At 45.2% G+C, this 20,835-nt stretch overlaps 6 non-coding genes across 6 annotated transcripts; 5 read left to right on the top strand and 1 right to left on the bottom strand.

Annotated features, from left to right (window-relative positions):
• Positions 1-329: 329 nt before the first annotated feature.
• On the top strand, positions 330-412 carry trnal-cag (transfer RNA leucine (anticodon CAG)). Its single transcript has one exon. It is a non-coding gene; the product is annotated as a tRNA-Leu (tRNA).
• Positions 413-534: 122 nt separating this feature from the next.
• trnat-agu (transfer RNA threonine (anticodon AGU)) lies at positions 535-608 on the top strand. The gene has a single exon. It is a non-coding gene; the product is annotated as a tRNA-Thr (tRNA).
• Positions 609-1,022: 414 nt separating this feature from the next.
• trnat-ugu (transfer RNA threonine (anticodon UGU)) lies at positions 1,023-1,096 on the top strand. Its single transcript has one exon. It is a non-coding gene; the product is annotated as a tRNA-Thr (tRNA).
• A 164-nt stretch (positions 1,097-1,260) lies between these two features.
• Positions 1,261-1,334, bottom strand: trnan-guu (transfer RNA asparagine (anticodon GUU)). The gene has a single exon. It is a non-coding gene; the product is annotated as a tRNA-Asn (tRNA).
• Positions 1,335-11,491: 10,157 nt separating this feature from the next.
• Positions 11,492-11,565, top strand: trnat-agu (transfer RNA threonine (anticodon AGU)). Its single transcript has one exon. It is a non-coding gene; the product is annotated as a tRNA-Thr (tRNA).
• A 799-nt stretch (positions 11,566-12,364) lies between these two features.
• trnat-agu (transfer RNA threonine (anticodon AGU)) lies at positions 12,365-12,438 on the top strand. The gene has a single exon. It is a non-coding gene; the product is annotated as a tRNA-Thr (tRNA).
• Positions 12,439-20,835: the final 8,397 nt, after the last annotated feature.

Here is a 20,835-nt window from a genome sequence, read left to right as displayed (position 1 = left end):
TCCTTTGTGCAGCCTTCCCACCCTAGGCGGGGGCAGCAAAACCACACAAGGAACCTCCCCGTCGGGGAATCGAACCCCAGTCTCCGCGTGACAGGCGGGGATACTCACCACTATACTAACGAGGAGCCGGGCTTGCCGCATCCCACCTTCTCCGCCCCCACATCTTTCGCCACGCCCCTTTCCGATTCTGAATGTCTCAGGGCAAGGCGAGGGCAGCATCGCTGCCTCCCCTGCCTGCTTTATTCCACCTTGTTAGTGTCCTTCGGTCAGCTCAGGCTCCGGAAAGCAGTCCTGGACTGCGACCTGCTGCGCTAGGGGCCCGCCAGGCAATCAGGATGGCCGAGCGGTCTAAGGCGCTGCGTTCAGGTCGCAGTCTCCCCTGGAGGCGTGGGTTCGAATCCCACTTCTGACAACAGCGAGTGCTCCTTTTTGCCCTGTTTGAAACGGGTCAAGGATAGCGCCCTCCCTGGTCCTTTCAGCACGTGAGCCAAAAAAAGGGTCTCAAAGACCATCAGCAGCATCAGCTGCAGATTTGGCGCCGTGGCTCAGTTGGTTAAAGCGCCTGTCTAGTAAACAGGAGGTCGTGGGTTCAAATCCCAGCGGTGCCTTAGGCGGTCTTTGTGAGCTCCTTGCGAAGCTTGTGCTTCCGCTTTGTCGACCATCAGTTTTAGCAAGATAGGCTTATCGTAAAGCCATCAGAGGATGTAATGAACCGGAAAGCCAACTGGACAGACGCCGTTTTGTAAAGAAGAACCAGAACCCAAAGGACACGCGCTACGGCCAACGTCCAATTCCCATTGCCGCCCCTGGACAGTCGCAACAGGGAGCTTGTTACTCCCGTCAACCTTACGTTTTCACCTCTGTGTGCTTCCTTTGTTGCAGCCTGCATCCAGATTTTGTTTTGTTTTGTTTTGTTTTGTTTTGTTTTGTTTTGTTTTGTTTTGTTTTGTTTTGTTTTGTTTTGTTTTGTTTTGTTTTGTGCCTTACGCCTGAGTGTAGGCACTGGGGAATGGGAGAGTCCTGGCACCGTGGCTTAGTTGGTCAAAGCGCCTGTCTTGTAAACAGGAAACCCTGGGTTTGACTCCCAGCAGTGCTTTGGTTTATGTTGGCCTAGGCAATGGAAAGGAAGTTTCTAAACGCTCAATACATTTTTGCAAGATGGCCGCCCGCAGCAAGCAGCTTAAGGTTACTGTAGCCGCAGTCTGGCAAGCTGACCGCCAGAAGTAGAAACAATAACAAGGGGCGGGGGGAAAAATGGGCCGTCCCTGGGTGGATTCGAACCACCATCCTTTCAGTTAACAGCCAAACGCACTGACCGATTGCGCCACAGAGACAGACAGAGGTGTTGTGGTTGCTGCAGTCATGCAGTTCCTTCACAGTTGCCAGAAATCATTTCCAGCACACGATTTTCTTTGTCGTTGAATGCAACATACGTGACCATTGGGGGAGCGATAGCAAGCAAGAGAGTTAGATATCGAGAATCATAGATAGATAGATAGATAGATGGATGGATGGATGGATGGATGGACTGCAAGGCAAGCATCTGATTGACAGTGGTCCGTGATCTGCTGTTATGCTACTATGCTACTGACCATTGGGGGAGCGATAGCAAGCAAGAGATTTAGATATCAAGAGTCATAGATAGATATATAGATGAATGGACGGCAAGGCAAGCATCTGAATGACAGTGGTCCGTGATCTGCTGTTATGCTACTATGCTACTGGCATTGGGGGAGCGATAGCAAGCAAGAGAGTTAGATATCAAGTCATAGATAGATAGATTGATAGATGGATGGATGGACGGCAAGGCAAGCATCTGATTGACAGTGGTCCCTGATCTTTTGTTATGCTACTATGCTCCTGACCATTGGGGGAGCGATAGGAAGCAAGAGAGTTAGATATCGAGAGTCATAGATAGATAGATAGATAGATGGATGGATGGATGGCAAGGCAAGCATCTGATTGACAGTGGTCCGTGATCTGCAGTTATGCTACTATGCTATTGAACATTGGGGGAGCGATAGCAAGCAAGAGAGTTAGATATTGAGAGTCATAGATAGATAGATAGATAGATGGATGGATGGATGGACTGCAAGGCAAGCATCTGATTGACAGTGGTCCGTGATCTGCTGTTATGCTACTATGCTACTGACCATTGGGGGAGCGATAGCAAGCAAGAGAGTTAGATATCGAGAGTCATAGATAGATAGATAGATAGATATATAGATGGATGGACGGCAAGGCAAGCATCTGAATGACAGTGGTCCGTGATCTGCTGTTATGCTACTATGCTACTGACCATTGGGGGAGCGATAGCAAGTAAGAGAGTTAGATATCGAGAGTCATAGATAGATAGATTGATAGATGGATGGATGGACGGCAAGGCAAGCATCTGATTGACTTTGGTCCATGATCTGCTGTTTTGCTACTATGCTACTGACCATTGGGGGAGCGATAGCAAGCAAGAGAGTTAGATTTTGAGAGTCATAGATAGATAGATAGATAGATGGATGGATGGACGGCAAGGCAAGCATCTGATTGACAGTGGTCCGTGATCTGCTGTTATGCTACTATGCTACTGACCATTGGGGGAGCGATAGCAAGCAAGAGAGTTAGATATCGAGAGTCATAGATAGATAGATAGATAGATAGATGGATGGATGGATGGACGGCAAGGCAAGCATCTGATTGACAGTGGTCCGTGATCTGCTGTTATGCTACTATGCTACTGACCATTGGGGGAGCGATAGCAAGCAAGAGAGTTAGATATCGAGAGAAATAGATAGATAGATAGATGGATGGATGGATGGACGGCAAGGCAAGCATCTGATTGACAGTGGTCCGTGATCTGCAGTTATGCTACTATGCTACTGGCATTGGGGGAGCGATAGCAAGCAAGAGAGTTAGATATCGAGAGTCATAGATAGATAGATAGATAGATGGATGAATGGACGGCAAGGCAAGCATCTGATTGACAGTGGTCCGTGATCTGCTGTTATGCTACTATGCTACTGACCATTGGGGGAGCGATAGCAAGAGAGTTAGATATCGAGAGTCATAGATAGATAGATAGATAGATAGATGGATGGATGGACGGCAAGGCAAGCATCTGATTGACAGTGGTCCGTGATCTGCTGTTATGCTACTATGCTACTGACCATTGGGGGAGTGATAGCAAGCAAGAGAGTTAGATATCGAGAGTCATTGATAGATAGATAGATAGATGGATGGATGGATGGACGGCAAGGCAAGCATCTGATTAACAGTGGTCCGTGATCTGCTGTTATGCTACTATGCTACTGGCATTGGGGGAGCGATAGCAAGCAATAGAGTTAGATATCAAGAGTCATAGATAGATAGACAGATAGATGGATGGATGGACGGCAAGGCAAGCATCTGATTGACAGTGGTCCATGATCTGCTGTTATGCTACTATGCTACTGACCATTGGGGGAGCGATAGCAAGCAAGAGAGTTAGATAACAAGAGTCATCGATAGATAGATAGATAGATGGATGGATGGACGGCAAGGCAAACATCTGATTGACAGTGGTCCGTGATCTGCTGTTATGCTACTATGCTACTGACCATTGGGGTAGCGATAGCATGCAAGAGAGTTAGATATCGAGAGTCATTGATAGATAGATAGATAGATAGATAGATGGATGGATGGATGGACGGCAAGGCAAGCATCTGATTGACAGTGGTCCGTGATCTGCTGTTATGCTACTATGCTACTGACCATTGGGGGAGCGATAGCAAGCAAGAGAGTTAGATATCGAGAGTCATAGATAGATAGATAGATAGATAGATGGATGGATGGACGGCAAGGCAAGCATCTGATTGACAGTGGTCTGTGATCTGCTGTTATGCTACTATGCTACTGACCATTTGGAGAGCGATAACAAGCAAGAGAGTTAGATATCGAGAGTCATTGATAGATAGATAGATAGATGGATGCATGGATGGACGGCAAGGCAAGCATCTGATTGACAGTGGTCCGTGATCTGCTGTTATGCTACTATGCTACTGACCATTGGGGGAGCGATAGCAAGCAAGAGAGTTAGATATCGATAGTCATTGATAGATAGATAGATAGATGGATGGATGGACGGCAAGGCAAGCATCTGATTGACAGTGGTCCATGATCTGCTGTTATGCTACTATGCTACTGACCATTGGGGAACGATAGCAAGCAAGAGAGTGAGATATCAAGAGTCATAGATAGATAGATAGATAGATGGATGGATGGATGGCAAGGCAAGCATCTGATTGACAGTGGTCCGTGATCTGCTGTTATGCTTCTATGCTACTGACCTTTGGGGGAGCGATAGCAAGCGAGTTAGATATCGAGAGACATAGATAGATAGATAGATAGATAGATAGATAGATAGATGGATGAATGGATGGGCGGCAAGGCAAGCATCTGATTGACATTGGTCCATGATCTGATGTTATGCTACTATGCTACTGACCATTGGGGGAGCGATAGCAAGCAAGAGAGTTAGATATTGAGAGTCATAGATCGATAGCTAGCTATATAGCTAGCTAGATAGCTATATAGATAGATAGATAGATGGATGGATGGACGACAAGGCAAGCATCTGATTGACAGTGGTCCCTGATCTTTTGTTATGCTACTATACTACTGACCATTGGGGGAGCGATAGGAAGCAAGAGAGTTAGATATCGAGAGTCATAGATAGATAGATAGATAGATGGATGGATGGACGACAAGGCAAGCATCTGATTGACAGTGGTCCATGATCTGCTGTTTTGCTACTATGCTACTGACCATTGGGGGAGCGATAGCAAGCAAGAGAGTTAGATATCGAGAGTCATAGATAGATAGATAGATAGATGGATGGATGGATGGACGGCAAGGCAAGAATCTGATTTACAGTGGTCCGTGATCAGCTGTTATGCTACTATGCTACTGACCATTGGGGGAGCGATAGGAAGCAAGAGAGTTAGATATCGAGAGTCATAGATAGATAGATAGATAGATGGATGGATGGACGACAAGGCAAGCATCTGATTGACAGTGGTCCCTGATCTTTTGTTATGCTACTATGCTACTGACCATTGGGGGAGCGATAGCAAGCAAGAGAGTTAGATATCGAGAGTCATAGATAGATAGATAGATAGATATATAGATGGATGGACGGCAAGGCAAGCATCTGATTGACAGTGGTCCGTGATCTGCTGTTATGCTACTATGCTACTGACCATTGGGGGAGCGATAGCAAGCAAGAGAGTTAGATATCGAGAGTCATAGATAGATAGATAGATAGATGGATGGATGGACGGCAAGGCAAGCATCTGATTGACAGTGGTCCGTGATCTGCTGTTATGCTACAATGCGACTGACAATTGGGGGAGCGATAGCAAGCAAGACAGTTAGATATCAAGAGTCATAGATAGATAGATAGATAGATGGATGGACGGCAAGGCAAGCATCTGATTGACAGTATTCCGTGATCTGCTGTTATGCTACTATGCTACTGACCATTGGGGGAGCGATAGCAAGCAAGAGAGTGAGATATCGATAGTCATTGATAGATAGATAGATAGATGGATGGATAGATAGATGGATGGATGGATTGACGGCAAGGCAAGCATCTGATTGACATTGGTCCGTGATCTGATGTTATGCTACTATGCTACTGACCATTGGGGGAACGATAGCAAGCAAGAGAGTTAGATATTGAGAGTCATAGATAGATAGATAGATAGATAGATGGATGGATGGACGACAAGGCAAGCATCTGATTGACAGTGGTCCCTGATCCTTTGTTATGCTACTATGCTACTGACCATTGGGGGAGTGATAGCAAGCAAGAGAGTTAGATATCGAGAGTCATAGATAGATAGATAGATAGATGGATGGATGGATGGATGGACGGCAAGGCAAGAATCTGATTTACAGTGGTCCGTGATCAGCTGTTATGCTACTATGCTACTGACCATTGGGGGAGCGATAGCAAGCAAGAGAGTTAGATATCGAGAGTCATAGATAGATAGATAGATAGATGAATGGATGGACGACAAGGCAAGCATCTGATTGACAGTGGTCCCTGATCTTTTGTTATGCTACTATGCTACTGACCATTGGGGGAGCGATAGGAAGCAAGAGAGTTAGATATCGAGAGTCATAGATAGATAGATAGATAGATGGATGGATGGATGGCAAGGCAAGCATCTGATTGACAGTGGTCCGTGATCTGCAGTTATGCTACTATGCTATTGAACATTGGGGGAGCGATAGCAAGCGAGTTAGATATCGAGAGTCATAGATAGATAGATAGATAGATAGATAGATAGATAGATAGATAGATGGATGGATGGATGGACGGCAAGGCAAGCATCTGATTGACATTGGTCCGTGATCTGATGTTATGCTACTATGCTACTGACCATTGGGGGAACGATAGCAAGCAAGAGAGTTAGATATTGAGAGTCATAGATCGATAGCTAGCTATATAGCTAGATAGATAGCTATATAGATAGATAGATAGATGGATGGATGGACGACAAGGCAAGCATCTGTTTGACAGTGGTCCCTGATCTTTTGTTATGCTACTATGCTACTGACCATTGGGGGAGCGATAGCAAGCAAGAGAGTGAGATATCAAGAGTCATAGATAGATAGATAGATGGATGGATGGATGGACGGCAAGGCAAGCATCTGATTGACAGTGGTCCGTGATCTGCTGTTATGCTACTATGCTACTGACCATTGGGGGAGCGATAGGAAGCAAGAGAGTTAGATATCGAGAGTCATAGATAGATAGATAGATAGATGGATGGATGGATGGCAAGGCAAGCATCTGATTGACAGTGGTCCGTGATCTGCAGTTATGCTACTATGCTATTGAACATTGGGGGAGCGATAGCAAGCAAGAGAGTTAGATATTGAGAGTCATAGATAGATAGATAGATAGATGGATGGATGGATGGACTGCAAGGCAAGCATCTGATTGACAGTGGTCCGTGATCTGCTGTTATGCTACTATGCTACTGACCATTGGGGGAGCGATAGCAAGCAAGAGAGTTAGATATCGAGAGTCATAGATAGATAGATAGATAGATATATAGATGGATGGACGGCAAGGCAAGCATCTGAATGACAGTGGTCCGTGATCTGCTGTTATGCTACTATGCTACTGACCATTGGGGGAGCGATAGCAAGTAAGAGAGTTAGATATCGAGAGTCATAGATAGAGAGATTGATAGATGGATGGATGGACTGCAAGGCAAGCATCTGATTGACAGTGGTCCGTGATCTGCTGTTATGCTACTATGCTACTGACCATTGGGGGAGCGATAGCAAGCAACAGAGTTAGATATCGAGAGTCATAGATAGATAGATAGATAGATATATAGATGGATGGACGGCAAGGCAAGCATCTGATTGACAGTGGTCCGTGATCTGCTGTTATGCTACTATGCTACTGACCATTGGGGGAGCGATAGCAAGCAAGAGAGTTAGATATCGAGAGTCATAGATAGATAGATAGATAGATGGATGGATGGACGGCAAGGCAAGCATCTGATTGACAGTGGTCCGTGATCTGCTGTTATGCTTCTATGCTACTGACCTTTGGGGGAGCGATAGCAAGCGAGTTAGATATCGAGAGTCATAGATAGATAGATAGATAGATAGATAGATAGATAGATAGATAGATAGATAGATAGATAGATAGATAGATAGATAGATGGATGGATGGATGGACGACAAGGCAAGCATCTGATTGACAGTGGTCCCTGATCTTTTGTTATGCTACTATGCTACTGACCATTGGGGGAGCGATAGGAAGCAAGAGAGTTAGATATCGAGAGTCATAGATAGATAGATAGATAGATGGATGGATGGATGGCAAGGCAAGCATCTGATTGACAGTGGTCCGTGATCTGCAGTTATGCTACTATGCTTTTGAACATTGGGGGAGCGATAGCAAGCAAGAGAGTTAGATATTGAGAGTCATAGATAGATAGATAGATAGATGGATGGATGGATGGACTGCAAGGCAAGCATCTGATTGACAGTGGTCCGTGATCTGCTGTTTGCTACTATGCTACTGACCATTGGGGGAGCGATAGCAAGCAAGAGAGTTAGATATCGAGAGTCATAGATAGATAGATAGATAGATATATAGATGGATGGACGGCAAGGCAAGCATCTGAATGACAGTGGTCCGTGATCTGCTGTTATGCTACTATGCTACTGACCATTGGGGGAGCGATAGCAAGCAAGAGAGTTAAATATCGAGAGTCATAGATAGATAGATAGATAGATGGATGGATGGATGGCAAGGCAAGCATCTGATTGACAGTGGTCCGTGATCTGCTGTTATGCTACTATGCTACTGAACATTGGGGGAGCGATAGCAAGCAAGAGAGTTAGATATTGAGAGTCATAGATAGATAGATAGATAGATGGATGGATGGACGACAAGGCAAGCATCTGATTGACAGTGGTCCCAGATCTTTTGTTATGCTACTATGCTACTGACCATTGGGGGAGCGATAGCAAGCAAGAGAGTTAGATATCGAGAGTCATAGATAGATAGATAGATAGATATATAGATGGATGGACGGCAAGGCAAGCATCTGATTGACAGTGGTCCCTGATCTTTTGTTATGCTACTATGCTACTGACCATTGGGGGAGCGATAGTTAGCAAGAGAGTTAGATATCGAGAGTCATAGATAGATAGATAGATGGATGGATGGATGGACGACAAGGCAAGCATCTGATTGACAGTGGTCCCTGATCTTTTGTTACGCTACTATGCTACTGACCATTGGGGGAGCGATAGCAAGCAAGAGAGTTAGATATTGAGAGTCATAGATAGATAGATAGATAGATGGATGGATGGATGGACTGCAAGGCAAGCATCTGATTGACAGTGGTCCGTGATCTGCTGTTATGCTACTATGCTACTGACCATTGGGGGAGCGATAGCAAGCAAGAGAGTTAGATATCGAGAGTCATAGATAGATAGATAGATAGATATATAGATGGATGGACGGCAAGGCAAGCATCTGATTGACAGTGGTCCGTGATCTGCTGTTATGCTACTATGCTACTGACCATTGTGGGAGCGATAGCAAGCAAGAGAGTTAGATATCGAGAGTCATAGATAGATAGATAGATAGATGGATGGATGGACGGCAAGGCAAGCATCTGATTGACAGTGGTCCGTGATCTGCTGTTATGCTACAATGCGACTGACCATTGGGGGAGCGATAGCAAGCAAGACAGTTAGATATCAAGAGTCATAGATAGATAGATAGATAGATGGATGGACGGCAAGGCAAGCATCTGATTGACAGTGGTCCGTGATCTGCTGTTATGCTACTATGCTACTGACCATTGGGGGAGCGATAGCAAGCAAGAGAGTTAGATATCGATAGTCATTGATAGATAGATAGATAGATGGATGGATGGACGGCAAGGCAAGCATCTGATTGACAGTGGTCCGTGATCTGCTGTTATGCTACTATGCTACTGACCATTGGGGGAGCGATAGCAAGCGAGTTAGATATCGAGAGTCATAGATAGATAGATAGATAGATAGATAGATAGATAGATAGATGGATGGATGGATGGACGGCAAGGCAAGCATCTGATTGACATTGGTCCATGATCTGATGTTATGCTACTATGCTACTGACCATTGGGGGAACGATAGCAAGCAAGAGAGTTAGATATTGAGAGTCATAGATCGATAGCTAGCTATATAGCTAGATAGATAGCTATATAGATAGATAGATAGATGGATGGATGGACGACAAGGCAAGCATCTGATTGACAGTGGTCCCTGATCTTTTGTTATGCTACTATGCTACTGACCATTGGGGGAGCGATAGGAAGCAAGAGAGTTAGATATCGAGAGTCATAGATAGATAGATAGATAGATGGATGGATGGATGGCAAGGCAAGCATCTGATTGACAGTGGTCCATGATCTGCTGTTATGCTACTATGCTACTGGCATTGGGGGAGCGATAGAAAGCAATAGAGTTAGATATCAAGAGTCATAGATAGATAGATAGATAGATGGATGGATGGACGGCAAGGCAAGCATCTGATTGACAGTGGTCCGTGATCTGCTGTTATGCTACTATGCTACTGACCATTGGGGGAGCGATAGCAAGCAAGAGAGTTAGATATCGAGAGTCATAGATAGATAGATAGATAGATGGATGGATGGATGGCAAGGCAAGCATCTGATTGACAGTGGTCCGTGATCTGATGTTATGCTACTATGCTACTGACCATTGGGGGAGCGATAGCAAGCAAGAGAGTTAGATATTGAGAGTCATAGATCGATAGCTAGCTATATAGCTAGATAGATAGCTATATAGATATATAGATAGATGGATGGATGGACGGCAAGGCAAGCATCTGATTGACAGTGGTCCGTGATCTGCTGTTATGCTACTATGCTACTGACCATTGGGGGAGCGATAGCAAGCAAGATAGTAAGATATCGAGAGTCATAGACAGATAGATAGATAGATGGATGGATAGATGGACGGCAAGGCAAGCATCTGATGGACAGTGGTCCGTGATCTGATGTTATGCTACAATGCTACTGACCATTGGGGGAGCGATAGCAAGCAAGAGAGTTAGATATCGAGAGTCATAGATAGATAGATAGATAGATAGATGGATGGATGGACGGCAAGGCAAGCATCTGATTGACAGTGGTCCGTGATCTGCTGTTATGCTACTATGCTACTGACCATTGGGGGAGCGATAGCAAGCAAGAGAGTTAGATATCGAGAGTCATAGATAGATAGATAGATAGATGGATGGATGGATGGACGGCAATGCAAGCATCTGATTGACAGTGGTCCGTGATCTGCTGTTTTGCTACTATGCTACTGAACATTGGGGAAGCGATTGCAAGCAAGAGAGTTAGATATCGAGAGTCATAGACAGATAGATAGATAGATAGATGGATGGATGGACGGCAAGGCAAGCATCTGATTGACAGTGGTCCGTGATCTGCTGTTATGCTACTATGCTACTGACCATTGGGGGAGCGATAGCAAGCTAGAGAGTTAGATATCGAGAGTCATAGATAGATAGATAGATAGATAGATAGATGGATGGATGGACGGCAAGGCAAGCATCTGATTGACAGTGGTCCGTGATCTGCTGTTATGCTACAATGCTACTGACCATTGGGGGAGCGAAAGCAAGCAAGAGAGTTAGATATCAAGAGTCATAGATAGATAGATAGATGGATGGATGGATGGACGGCAAGGCAAGCACCTGATTGACAGTGGTCCGTGATCTGCTGTTATGCTACTATGCTATTGACCATTGGGGGAGCGATAGCAAGCAAGAGAGTTAGATATCGAGAGTCATAGATAGATAGATAGATGGATGGATGGATGGACGGCAAGGCAAGCACCTGATTGACAGTGGTCCGTGATCTGCTGTTATGCTACTATCAGCAGCAGCAGCGGCAGATTTGGCGCCGTGGCTTAGTTGGTTAAAGCGCCTGTCTAGTAAACAGGAAACCCTGGGTTCGAGTCCCAGCAGTGCCTTGGTTTATGTTGGCCTAGGCAATGGAAAGGAAGTTTCTAAACGCTCAATACATTTTTGCAAGATGGCCGTCCGCAGCAAGCAGCTTAAGGTTACTGTAGCCGCAGTCTGGCAAGCTGACCGCCAGAAGTAGAAACAATAACAAGGGGCGGGGGGAAAACTGGGTCGTCCCTGGGTGGATTTGAAGCAACATCCTTTCGGTTAACAGCCAAACGCGCTGACCAATTGCGCCACAGAGATGTTGTGGTTGCTGCAGTCGTGCAGTTCCTTCACAGTTGCCAGAAATCATTTCCAGCACACGATTTTCTTTGTCGTTGAATGCAACATACGTAACCATTGGGGGATCGATAGCAAGCAAGAGAGTTAGATATCGAGAGTCATAGATAGATAGCTAGCTAGATAGATAGATAGATGGATGGATGGATGGCAAGGCAAGCACCTGATTGACAGTGGTCCGTGATCTGCTGTTATGCTACTATGCTACTGACCATTGGGGGAGCGATAGCAAGCTAGAGAGTTAGATATCGAGAGTCATAGATAGATAGATAGATAGATAGATAGATGGATGGATGGACGGACGGCAAGGCAAGCATCTGATTGACAGTGGTCCGTGATCTGCTGTTTTGCTACTATGCTACTGACCATTGGGGGAGCGATAGCAAGCAAGAGAGTTAGATATCGAGAGTCATGGATAGATAGATAGATGGATGGATGGATGGATGGACAGCAAGGCAAGCACCTGATTGACAGTGGGCCGTGATCTGGTGTTATGCTACTATCAGCAGCAGCAACGGCAGATTTGGCGCCGTGGCTTAGTTGGTTAAAGCGCCTGTCTAGTAAACAGGAGATCCTGGGTTCAAATCCCAGCGGTGCCTTAGGCGGGCTTTGTGTGCTCCTTGCGAAGCTTGTGCTTCCGCTTTGTCGACCATCAGTTTTAGCAAGATAGGCTTATCGTAAAGCCATCAGAGGACGTAATGAACCGGAAAGACAACTGGACAGACGCCGGTTTGTAAAGAAGAACCAGAACCCAAAGGACTCGCGCTACGCGCACCTAATGGCCAACATCCAATTCCCATTGCCGCCCCTGGACAGTCGCAACAGGGAGCTTGTTGCTCCCGTCAACCTTACGTTTTCACCTCTGTGTGCTTCCTTTGTTGCAGCCTGCATCCAGATTTTGTTTTGTTTTGTTTTGTTTTGTTTTGTTTTGTTTTGTTTTGTTTTGTTTTGTTTTGTTTTGTTTTGTTTTGTTTTGTTTTGTTTTGTTTTGTTTTGTTTTGTGCCTTACGCCTGAGTGTAGGCACTGGGGAATGGGAGAGTCCTGGCACCGTGGCTTAGTTGGTCAAAGCGCCTGTCTTGTAAACAGGAAACCCTGGGTTCGACTCCCAGGGTTTCAAGGTCATAGTTGCCAGAAATCATTTCCAGCACACGTTTTTCTTTGTCGTTGAATGCAACATACGTGACCATTGGGGGAGAGATAGCAAGCAAGAGAGTTAGATATCGAGAGTCATAGATAGATAGCTAGCTAGATAGATAGATAGATGGATGGATGGACGTCAAGGCAAGCATCTGATTGACAGTGGTCCGTGATCTGCTGTTATGCTACAATGCTACTGACCATTGGCGGAGCGATAGCAAGCAAGAGAGTTAGATATCGAGAGTCATAGATAGATAGATAGATGGATAGATGGATGGACGGCAAGGCAAGCATCTGATTGACAGTGGTCTGTGATCTGCTGTTTTGAAACTATGATACTGACCATTGGGGGAGCGATAGCAAGCAAGAGAGTTAGATATCGAGAGACAAAGATACATAGATAGATAGATGGATGGATGGATGGACGGCAAGGCAAGCATCTGATTGACAGTGGTCCGTGATCTGCTGTTATGCTACTATGCTACTGACCATTGGGGGAGCGATACCAAGCAAGAGAGTTAGATATCGAGAGTCATAGATAGATAGATAGATAGATAGATGGATGGATGGATGGACGGCAAGGCAAGAATCTGATTGACAGTGGTCCGTGATCTGCTGTTATGCTACAATGCTACTGACCATTGGGGGAGCGATAGCAAGCAAGAGAGTTAGATATCGAGAGTCATAGATTGATAGATAGATAGATTGATGGATGGATGGACGGCAAGGCAAGCACCTGATTGACAGTGGTCCGTGATCTGCTGTTATGCTACTATGCTACTGACCATTGAGGGAGCGATAGCAAGCAAGAGAGTTAGATATCGAGAGTCATAGATAGATAGATAGATAGATAGATGGATGGATGGATGGACGACAAGGCAAGCATCTGATTGACAGTGGTCCGTGATCTGCTGTTATGCTACTATGCTACTGACCATTGGGGGAGCGATAGCAAGCAAGAGAGTCAGATATCTAGAGTCAAAGATAGATCGATAGATAGATAGATGGATGGATGGACGGCAAGGCAAGCATCTGATTGACAGTGGTCCGTGATCTGCTGTTATGCTACTATGCTACTGACCATTGGGGGAGCGATAGCAAGCAAGAGAGTTAGATATCGAGAGTCATAGATAGATAGATAGATAGATGGATGGATGGATGGACGGCAAGGCAAGCATCTGATTGACAGTGGTCCGTGATCTGCTGTTATGCTACTATGCTACTGACCATTGGGGGAGCGATAGCAAGCAAGAGAGTTAGATATCGAGAGTCATAGATAGATAGATAGATGGATGGATGGATGGACGGCAAGGCAAGCATCTGATTGACAGTGGTCCGTGATCTGCTGTTATGCTACTATACTACTGACCATTGGGGAAGCAATAGCATGCAAAAAAGTTAGATATCAAGAGTCATAGATAGATAGATAGATAGATAGATGGATGGATGGATGGACGGCAAGGCAAGCATATGATTGACAGTGGTCCGTGATCTGCTGTTATGCTACTATGCTACTGACCATTGGGGGAGCGATAGCAAGCAAGAGAGTTAGATATCGAGAGACATAGATACATAGAAAGATAGATGGATGGATGGATGGACGGCAAGGCAAGATCTGATTGACAGTGGTCTGTGATCTGCTGTTATGCAACTATGCTACTGACCATTGGGGGAGCGTTAGCAAGCAAGAGAGTTAGATATCGAGAGTCATAGATAGATGGATGGATGGATGGACGGCAAGGCAAGCATCTGATTGACAGTGGTCAGTGATCTGCTGTTATGCTACTATGCTACTGACCATTGGGGGAGCGATAGCAAGCAAGAGAGTTAGATATTGAGAGTCATAGATAGATAGATAGATAGATGGATGGATGGATGGACGGCAAGGCAAGCATCTGATTGACAGTGGTCTGTGATCTGCTGTTATGCTACTATGCTACTGACCATTGGGGGAGCGATAGCAAGCAAGAGAGTTAGATATCGAGAGTCATAGATAGATAGATAGATAGATGGATGGATGGATGGACGGCAAGGCAAGCATCTGATTGACAGTGGTCCGTGATCAGCTGTTATGCTACTATGCTACTGACCATTGGGGGAGCGATAGCAAGCAAGAGAGTTAGATATCGAGAGTCATAGATAGATAGATAGATAGATGGATGGATGGACGGCAAGGCAAGCATCTGATTGACAGTGGTCCATGATCTGCTGATATGCTACTATTCTACTGACCATTGTGGTAGCGATATCAAGCAAGAGAGTTAGATATTGAGAGTCATAGATAGATAGATAGATGGATGGATGGATGGATGGACGGCAAGGCAAGCATCTGATTGACAGTGGTCCGTGATCTGCTGTTATGCTACTATGCTACTGACCATTGGGGGAGCGATAGCAAGCAAGAGAGTTAGATATCGAGAGTCATAGATAGATAGATAGATAGATGGATGGATGGACGGAAAGGCAAGCATCTGATTGACAGTGGTCCCTGATCTGCTGATATGCTACTATTCTACTGACCATTGTGGTAGCGATAGCAAGCAAGAGAGTTAGATATTGAGAGTCATAGATAGATAGATAGATAGATGGATGGATGGATGGACGGCAAGGCAAGCATCTGATTGACAGTGGTCCGTGATCTGCTGTTATGCTACTATGCTACTGACCATTGGGGGAGCGATAGCAAGCAAGAGAGTTAGATATCGAGAGTCATAGATAGATAGATAGATAGATAGATAGATGGATGGATGGATGGACGGCAAGGCAAGCATCTGATTGACAGTGGTCCGTGATCTGCTGTTATGCTTCTATGCTACTGACCATTGGGGGAGCGATAGCAAGCAAGAGAGTTCGATATCGAGAGTCATAGATAGATAGATAGATAGATGGATGGATGGATGGACGGCAAGGCAAGCATCTGATTGACAGTGGTCCGTGATCAGCTGTTATGCTACTATGCTACTGACCATTGGGGGAGCGATAGCAAGCAAGAGAGTTAGATATCGAGAGTCATAGATAGATAGATAGATAGATGGATGGATGGACGGAAAGGCAAGCATCTGATTGACAGTGGTCCATGATCTGCTGATATGCTACTATTCTACTGACCATTGTGGTAGCGATAGCAAGCAAGAGAGTTAGATATTGAGAGTCATAGATAGATAGATAGATAGATGGATGGATGGATGGACGGCAAGGCAAGCATCTGATTGACAGTGGTCCGTGATCTGCTGTTATGCTACTATGCTACTGACCATTGGGGGAGCGATAGCAAGCAAGAGAGTTAGATATCGAGAGTCATAGATAGATAGATAGATAGATAGATGGATGGATGGATGGACGGCAAGGCAAGCATCTGATTGACAGTGGTCCGTGATCTGCTGTTATGCTTCTATGCTACTGACCATTGGGGGAGCGATAGCAAGCAAGAGAGTTCGATATCGAGAGTCATAGATAGATAGATAGATAGATGGATGGATGGATGGACGGCAAGGCAAGCATCTGATTGACAGTGGTCCGTGATCAGCTGTTATGCTACTATGCTACTGACCATTGGGGGAGCGATAGCAAGCAAGAGAGTTAGATATCGAGAGTCATAGATAGATAGATAGATAGATGGATGGATGGACGGCAAGGCAAGCATCTGATTGACAGTGGTCCGTGATCTGCTGTTATGCTACTATGCTACTGACCATTGGGGTAGCGATAGCAAGCAAGAGAGTTAGATATCAAGAGTCATAGATAGATAGATAGATAGATGGATGGATGGATGGATGGACGGCAAGGCAAGCATCTGATTGACAGTGGTCCGTGATCTGCTGTTATGCTACTATGCTACTGACCATTGGGGGAGCGATAGCAAGCAAGAGAGTTAGATATCGAGAGTCATAGATAGATAGATAGATAGATGGATGGATGGACGGAAAGGCAAGCATCTGATTGACAGTGGTCCGTGATCTGCTGTTATGCTACTATACTACTGACCATTGGGGAAGCAATAGCATGCAAAAAAGTTAGATATCAAGATTCATAGATAGATAGATAGATAGATAGATGGATGGATGGATGGACGGCAAGGCAAGCATATGATTGACAGTGGTCCGTGATCTGCTGTTATGCTACTATGCTACTGACCATTGGGGGAGCGATAGCAAGCAAGAGAGTTAGATATCGAGAGACATAGATACATAGAAAGATAGATGGATGGATGGATGGACGGCAAGGCAAGATCTGATTGACAGTGGTCTGTGATCTGCTGTTATGCAACTATGCTACTGACCATTGGGGGAGCGTTAGCAAGCAAGAGAGTTAGATATCGAGAGTCATAGATAGATGGATGGATGGATGGACGGCAAGGCAAGCATCTGATTGACAGTGGTCAGTGATCTGCTGTTATGCTACTATGCTACTGACCATTGGGGGAGCGATAGCAAGCAAGAGAGTTAGATATTGAGAGTCATAGATAGATAGATAGATAGATGGATGGATGGATGGACGGCAAGGCAAGCATCTGATTGACAGTGGTCTGTGATCTGCTGTTATGCTACTATGCTACTGACCATTGGGGGAGCGATAGCAAGCAAGAGAGTTAGATATCGAGAGTCATAGATAGATAGATAGATAGATGGATGGATGGATGGACGGCAAGGCAAGCATCTGATTGACAGTGGTCCGTGATCAGCTGTTATGCTACTATGCTACTGACCATTGGGGGAGCGATAGCAAGCAAGAGAGTTAGATATCGAGAGTCATAGATAGATAGATAGATAGATGGATGGATGGACGGCAAGGCAAGCATCTGATTGACAGTGGTCCATGATCTGCTGATATGCTACTATTCTACTGACCATTGTGGTAGCGATAGCAAGCAAGAGAGTTAGATATTGAGAGTCATAGATAGATAGATAGATGGATGGATGGATGGATGGACGGCAAGGCAAGCATCTGATTGACAGTGGTCCGTGATCTGCTGTTATGCTACTATGCTACTGACCATTGGGGGAGCGATAGCAAGCAAGAGAGTTAGATATCGAGAGTCATAGATAGATAGATAGATAGATGGATGGATGGACGGAAAGGCAAGCATCTGATTGACAGTGGTCCCTGATCTGCTGATATGCTACTATTCTACTGACCATTGTGGTAGCGATAGCAAGCAAGAGAGTTAGATATTGAGAGTCATAGATAGATAGATAGATAGATGGATGGATGGATGGACGGCAAGGCAAGCATCTGATTGACAGTGGTCCGTGATCTGCTGTTATGCTACTATGCTACTGACCATTGGGGGAGCGATAGCAAGCAAGAGAGTTAGATATCGAGAGTCATAGATAGATAGATAGATAGATAGATGGATGGATGGATGGACGGCAAGGCAAGCATCTGATTGACAGTGGTCCGTGATCTGCTGTTATGCTTCTATGCTACTGACCATTGGGGGAGCGATAGCAAGCAAGAGAGTTCGATATCGAGAGTCATAGATAGATAGATAGATAGATGGATGGATGGATGGACGGCAAGGCAAGCATCTGATTGACAGTGGTCCGTGATCAGCTGTTATTCTACTATGCTACTGACCATTGGGGGAGCGATAGCAAGCAAGAGAGTTAGATATCGAGAGTCATAGATAGATAGATAGATAGATGGATGGATGGACGGCAAGGCAAGCATCTGATTGACAGTGGTCCGTGATCTGCTGTTATGCTACTATGCTACTGACCATTGGGGTAGCGATAGCAAGCAAGAGAGTTAGATATCAAGAGTCATAGATAGATAGATAGATAGATGGATGGATGGATGGATGGACGGCAAGGCAAGCATCTGATTGACAGTGGTCCGTGATCTGCTGTTATGCTACTATGCTACTGACCATTGGGGGAGCGATAGCAAGCAAGAGAGTTAGATATCGAGAGTCATAGATAGATAGATAGATAGATGGATGGATGGATGGACGGCAAGGCAAGCATCTGATTGACAGTGGTCCGTGATCTGCTGTTATGCTACCATGCTACTGACCATTGGGGGAGCGATAGCAAGCAAGAGAGTTAGATATCGAGAGTCATAGATAGATAGATAGATAGATGGATGGATGGACGGAAAGGCAAGCATCTGATTGACAGTGGTCCGTGATCTGCTGTTATGCTACTATACTACTGACCATTGGGGAAGCAATAGCATGCAAAAAAGTTAGATATCAAGAGTCATAGATAGATAGATAGATAGATAGATGGATGGATGGATGGACGGCAAGGCAAGCATATGATTGACAGTGGTCCGTGATCTGCTGTTATGCTACTATGCTACTGACCATTGGGGGAGCGATAGCAAGCAAGAGAGTTAGATATCGAGAAACATAGATAGATAGATGGACGGCAAGGCAAGCATCTGATTGACAGTGGTCCGTGATCTGCTGTTATGCTACTATGCTACTGACCATTGGGGGAGCGATAGCAAGCAAGAGAGTTAGATATCGAGAGACATAGATACATAGAAAGATAGATGGATAGATGGATGGACGGCAAGGCAAGATCTGATTGACAGTGGTCTGTGATCTGCTGTTATGCAACTATGCTACTGACCATTGGGGGAGCGATAGCAAGCAAGAGAGTTAGATATCGAGAGTCATAGATAGATGGATGGATGGATGGACGGCAAGGCAAGCATCTGATTGACAGTGGTCAGTGATCTGCTGTTATGCTACTATGCTACTGACCATTGGGGGAGCGATAGCAAGCAAGAGAGTTAGATATTGAGAGTCATAGATAGATAGATAGATAGATGGATGGATGGATGGACGGCAAGGCAAGCATCTGATTGACAGTGGTCTGTGATCTGCTGTTATGCTACTATGCTACTGACCATTGGGGGAGCGATAGCAAGCAAGAGAGTTAGATATCGAGAGTCATAGATAGATAGATAGATAGATAGATAGATAGATAGATGGATGGATGGATGGACGGCAAGGCAAGCATCTGATTGACAGTGGTCCGTGATCTGCTGTTATGCTACTATGCTACTGACCATTGGGGGACCGATAGCAAGTAAGAGAGTTAGATATCGAGAGTTATAGATAGATAGATAGATAGATAGATAGATGGATGGATGGATGGACGGCAAGGCAAGCATCTGATTGACAGTGGTCCGTGATCTGCTGTTATGCTACTATGCTACTGACCATTGGGGGAGCGATAGCAAGCAAGAGAGTTAGATATCGAGAGTCACAGTTAGATAGATAGATAGATAGATAGATAGATAGATGGATGGATGGATGGACGGCAAGGCAAGCATCTGAATGACAGTGGTCTGTGATCTGCTGTTATGCAACTATGCTACTGACCATTGGGGGAGCGATAGCAAGGAAGAGAGTTAGATATCGAGAGTCATAGATAGATGGATGGATGGATGGACGGCAAGGCAAGCATCTGATTGACAGTGGTCCATGATCTGCTGTTATGCTACAATTCTACTGACCATTGGGGGAGCGATAGCAAGCAAGAGAGTTAGATATCAAGAGTCATAGATAGATAGATAGATAGATGGATGGACGGCAAGGCAAGCATCTGATTGACAGTGGTCCGTGATCTGCTGTTATGCTACTATGCTACTGACCATTGTAGGAGCGTTAGCAAGCAAGAGAGTTAGATATCGAGAGACATAGATACATAGAAAGATAGATGGATGGATGGATGGACGGCAAGGCAAGCATCTGATTGACAGTGGTCTGTGATCTGCTGTTATGCAACTATGCTACTGAACATTGGGGGAGCGATAGCAAGCAAGAGAGTTAGATATCGAGAGTCATAGATAGATGGATGGATGGGTGGACGGCAAGGCAAGCATCTGATTGACAGTGGTTCTT

This window comes from Amia ocellicauda, chromosome 2 (genome assembly GCF_036373705.1).
Source record: "Amia ocellicauda isolate fAmiCal2 chromosome 2, fAmiCal2.hap1, whole genome shotgun sequence".
Taxonomy (NCBI): domain Eukaryota; kingdom Metazoa; phylum Chordata; class Actinopteri; order Amiiformes; family Amiidae; genus Amia; species Amia ocellicauda.
This window is presented reverse-complemented; position numbering and strand designations above follow the sequence as displayed.